Genomic DNA, 5,918 nt, shown 5'->3' with positions numbered 1-5,918 from the left:
ACAAATTAAAATAATTTCATAATTATAACTTTTTGGATGATAGGTATTTTTTAATGAAAGTATAAATATTAAAATAAATTAAAATAGTTCTTAAAAAAAATAATGATATGAATTATATACGTTAACCATTTTCTTGAAAACAACTTGAAAATTAAGAAAAACAAAACATTTTACCTCTTCCGTTCCAGATTTGAATTCTCAAACCCAACCATTTTATACTATTATATTTAGAAATTGGTGTGACGTTCTTTCTAAAATTAAAAAAAAAAAAAAATAGTTCAGTACTTATTATATAATTATAAATTTTAAGCTTTTATGTTAAACTTTATTTTTTATATAAAATTTTAGAGAACAAAAATTATCAAACACTTTTCTACTTCTTATTCAAATAAAAATAAATAAACAAACAAAAATATAATTATCAAATATAGTTTTTTTCTATTAAAAATGAGGAATCATAAATAAAAAATAACTTAATAGTCGTATAAAAATTAAAATTTTATTGTCTAAAATTATAAATAGTTTTGAGAAAGTTATTTATTTATTTATTTTTTCTGTATATTACAGTAGGAAACAATTTTTGTTTCTTTTTCTATTGTTCTCTTAGAATCAAATATTAAAATAATTATATAAAAAATCACTTTTAATAAATTAATTATACATAAATCAGGATAAAACTATTATTTTAAAAATAATTCTTAAATATTCTCTAAAATTATATTAAAAAGACATTAATTTAATTAAAATAAAATAGGTTGTCTGATAAAAAAAGGTATTCGAATTTTATTTTTGTAACAAAGAAGGCATTTGAATTATTTATATTCAAAATATAATGAAAAGAAATTTCCAAAAATAAAATTGGCGGCACATGGAGAATCCCAAACCGCAACTCTCTTCCATTCCACCGCCGACGCACTCCGATGGTCAGGCACCAGAAAACTCAGCGACGCGCTGTTCTCTGGTGATGCTGGCAAATATGGTGGTTGGGTAATAGGTGTAATAGGTGAAGTGGGAGAGGAAGATGATAGAGAGGGCAATAGGAGAAGTGGGAGAGGAAGATGATAGAGAGGGCAATAGGAGAAGTGGGAGAGGAAGATGGATTGCGGACAGGTAGGGGAAGGCCCCCAGTCCTGACACAACGCCGGATTTCACTGTCAGACGCATTGTCGCCCTCCAACCATTTGCATCACCACCCATTTCCTCAACCAAAGTTTGATCAAGACAGTGTGTAGTGTTGGATGATAGAAGTCCCACCTCGACTAATTTAGGGTGTGATCATGGGTTTACAAGTGAGGAATACTAACTCTATTGATACGAGGCCTTTTAGGGAAGTCCAAAGCAAAGTCATGAGAGCTTATGCTCAAAGTGGACAATATTATACTATTGTGGAGAGTGGTGTTCGTCTAACATCTAGCAACATGATGGTACAAGATCGATCGAGCAAGTCTCAATTTTTTAATGTAATTTTTTAATTAATCGAGTATACTCCAATTTAAAAATAAAATAGGAAGTATATGGATCACGCTATTAAATTTGTTGAAGTTTTTTGAAAATAATAAAAAGTAGAATTATAATCGAATCTAAAAAGAAAAAGGGCGTAGGTCGGCGGTGCATAGACGCGATGGTCAAAAGAAAGGAAACCAGCTAGTTGAGCAGGGAGTAGGGTCTCCGTGTGCCGTGTGGAGGCATGCTCATGTTGTTGATTTTGGACAAGCTTCTGACAACTCAACCTTTATCGTCACGCGCCATCCTTCTGACAAATCAACCTTTCTCCTCACGCGCTCTTCATTTTCATTTTACCACGTGCTTCCCCTCCCCCCCACACGTATTCTCTCCCAATATTTAAGGATTATATATTCTTTTAAATAAAAAAAAAAAAAATAGAGGCATTTTTATACGTTTTTTTTGTTAAGAGGTGCATTTAAATTTGTGGCGGAATAAAAAAAAATCTTTCGTTTTTTAGATTTAAAAATTTGGATTAGTTTTCTAAATGAGCTTAATTATTAAAAATATAAAATTAGATCTAATTTTATATTCATTTATTTTTTTTGTCATTGAAAGTTGTGTTGGTTTCTCCTCACTCTCTGCAATAAATTTCAGTATTATTTTGAGAATATTTAAATTTGTAACATAATTTTGAAAATTGTGAATATATTTTTTAATTTAAAATTTTAACTTGATTTGTTAAAACATAGATAAAAAAAAAAATAATAAATAATAATTAAAATATTATTAAACAAGACTTAACTTCTTTCAAAATAAAGTTAGATAATTATATAAAAAAATATAAAAGTTATATAGTTATAATTTTGTTAATTATTACACATTTATAATTCTAGTACAATAATAATTTAATTAAAAAAACAGCTTAGTATCAACAAACTTATTTAAATAAGAACTTTTTAAAAAGATTTGAAAACTAAATTTTAAATTATTTAAAGAGAATATTGACTATATATGGAAATAAAAAAAAATGAAAAGAAATAAATTAAAATTAAAATTACTGCTGCCGTCTGTATTACCCTATAAACCACTCTCCCTGCTCTCCTTCTTCGAAAACCCGAGTCCTCTGTTTGGATCATCCATGGGGAATTACATTTCTTGCTCCCTGGCAACGCCGTTGATCAAGAATTCCAAGGCCGTGAGGGTCGTCCTTCCGAGCGGCGAGGTCCGGCAGTTCCGGGAACCGGTGAAGGCGGCGGAACTCATGCTCGAATGTCACGGTTACTTTCTCTCCAGCGCTCAGTCTCTCCACATCGCTCGTAGATTCTCCGCTCTCAGCGCCGACGAGGATCTGGAGTTCGGAAACGTCTACCTGATGTTCCCGATGAAGAGAGTTAACTCCGTCGTCACGGCGGCGGATTTAGTCCCGTTTTTCATGGCAGCAAACTCTGCGGCCAGGCGGATTTCAACCAATAAGGTTAGGGTTTTGGCAGAGCATCGAAATGAAGAATCGATTGAATCGGAAGCGGAATCAAGGCCGAAAATAAGCGATGGAAATGATGGTCCGAGATTGAGTTTGGAAGGAATGGAGGGATTTCCAATGCATCGATTTTCGGTTTGCCGTTCCAGGAAGCCATTGTTGGAGACCATCAAAGAAGAGCAGATCAGGTCAAGTTAAGAAGATTTCTGAAAATTGAAATGAAATTATATTCAAATTCGGACTTCAATTTTTGGATTCTGATCTTGAATTTTGAAGAAGATGATGAAGATTTTGGCGGGGGATTCAGAAAATCCGTTCATGTCAACGTTCATTGTTTGCGAATTTGTGCGCCGACGAAGACCATGCTCATGTATTAATTGGATGGAACGGCGTCGTATTCCCCGTCCTTTTTCCAACACTATTGCCGCCCTTCTTATTTATTTTACCTAAAATTGAAATAAGCTTTTGAAACTAAATTTCAAATTTATTTCTATTGTAATAATAATAATAATAATAAATGGTAGTTTTTTAATTAATTTTTTGAAAATCTTAGTTAAATTTAATAACAAAATTCTCATAATTTTGGATTATAAGAATTTAATTCAACCTAAACAGAAAAAATAATAATAATCTAATTTAATTTTTATGATTTGGGTTAAACACCTTTCATTTTATGTCAACAAGTAATGAATGTATTTTCGTAAAAATGTAACTAATTGAATTTTATTAATGCAGAGTAGTTGGTAAGTACATATATAGGATAAAGAATAAATAATTAATACATTTTTATTAGAGAGTTAGTTATAGTATTGAGTTTTACTATTCTTATATATGTCGGTTCTACGTCGTTATCCCATAATGTGACATCTTATGAAAATGGGTGAAGTTCCAAGTCATGTTATTAAAGACTTTTTCTTTTTCTTTTTCTTTTTTTTTTTTGTATAATTTAAGGTAGAAGTATTAAGTCCATAATGGAAAATAATAAAAACAAAATCTGGAAAATGGATCTTGGCGACCGGCACCAACCGACAAGAGGTAATTAAAGTCGGCAGAGTTCTTCATGGTTTCTTCGGAACCTTGTCGATCTACTCCCAACCACCATCTATTTCATCTTTAATTAGTTATCTTGTCGGATTTCAATCGCCAACAAACTCGGTCTTCTTGCCTTTCCATCTATTCGAGAAAAGATAATAGTTGGCTTATACTCACATTCCTTAGGTTTTTTCTTTCCGACTTTCCTTGAGTTTTAAAAAGCATTTTTTAGAAAAAGTTTTTCACACACTTTTAAAAAAATGTTTAGTTATTCTCTCCAACCGACGTGGGATCTCATAATTCACCTCTTCAGGACCCAATGTCCTTACTAGCACTCGTTCCCTTCTCCAATCGATGTGGGACACCTCAATCCATTCCCTTCGAGACCCAACGTCCTTACTAGTATACTGCTTTGTATCCACTCCCTTTGGGGTTTAGCCTCCTCCTCATTGGCATATCACCTAGACTTTGATACCAGAAAGGGGCCTAGGAGGTGTGTGAACCAACTGGTGGGTCCATACTCGTAAATGTGAGCCGTGTGTAGAATAGTAAATACATATCCAATTATCCGCTTAGGATAGTTGCCAAAGGAAATACAAATTTAAAAGATAGGTCTTATTCATGAATTGTATATGCTTAATAGCGGGGTCACTTACTGAGTCAAACCATGTGCTACTTTCATTTTCAAGGTCAAGGCAAGAATCTCATGTATGGTTGACGGTGACATTGCAACTCAAGAGACCATGACACATGCATATGGTAGTTTGCATTTAATTTCGTAAACTATAGGTTAGTATAGAGCTAGGCTGTATTTAATTTCGTAGACTATAGGTTAGTATAGGACATTTATGTTTTATTTTACTTTGTTATTTTAATTTCTATTAAAGTGTTTTAAGGACCTTTTAGTAAATATGTAAGTTCATGACAGTATTTTTATGATAAAATTTTAAAAGGTTATTTCCACACACTACAACAAATATTGGATTAGATAGCTTCCGAAAAATGCAATCATAGACCTTTTATAGCGTTTTTCGTACGTCGTGACAGCCCATATTATTAAAAGTCTGAAATTTTTTATAGCGTTTTTGAAGAGCTATAATAAATGTTATAATATAGTACCTAAATATAGCTTATATGCAATGCTATAAAAACATTTTATAGCATTTTTGTTAAAGCTATAATATGTAAACATAACTAAAATATTATGCTATCATTAATTTTTAATAAGCTATATTTATACTTTTAATCTTATACTATAACAAATATATAATTGAAATTTAATAATCTACTAACACGTTACAAAATAAAGTATTCAACTCAATCTATATAAGATTATCATACTCGTTACACTATCACAATTTTCAAATCAGTTCTTCCCCACCCAATACATAATAAATAGAACAAAAACTCACTATCCACAGTATGTGACATCTTTGATTTTGATAAAGTCAAGTCTACCAACCCTAAAGGTTTTTGAACCGACATCAATGTCTTCTATGTTCCACCCTTTTAGCAATGTCAATTGATAAATTGTTCGTTGTTGCTTGCCAGTTGCTTGCCAATTAGTGCTTCCTTGCTTCAACAAAAGCTTGATCGTTGTGTTTAGCATTAGGGTTGCCTTATCAATTTAGTATCAGAGCCTAGGTTGCATCTTTGTGGCCGACTCTAGGCAATGTCAATTGATAAATTGGTCGTTGTTGCTTGCCAATTAGTGCTTTCAAGGAATCCTGCAACATTATCGAAGTATATATATCAGTGATTCGAAGAGATGTGCAAAATAGTACAAAAGTTTTGACATATGTTAGGAGTTTTTTCTTGTTCCTTTCTTTTTCACGCTATTTCAAGCTCTTCCTTTATCAAACACCAAAGCAACAAAATCTAAATATCATATAGAAGTAAAAAAGAGAATAGAACATTATTGTTCATCTTATATATGTAAGCACGTTTCATTTTTTCCCTTCTT

Source organism: Cucurbita moschata, unplaced genomic scaffold (assembly GCF_002738365.1).
Source record: "Cucurbita moschata cultivar Rifu unplaced genomic scaffold, Cmos_1.0 Cmo_Scf00002, whole genome shotgun sequence".
NCBI classification, from domain to species: domain Eukaryota; kingdom Viridiplantae; phylum Streptophyta; class Magnoliopsida; order Cucurbitales; family Cucurbitaceae; genus Cucurbita; species Cucurbita moschata.
Note: the sequence above shows the minus strand (reverse complement) of the source record.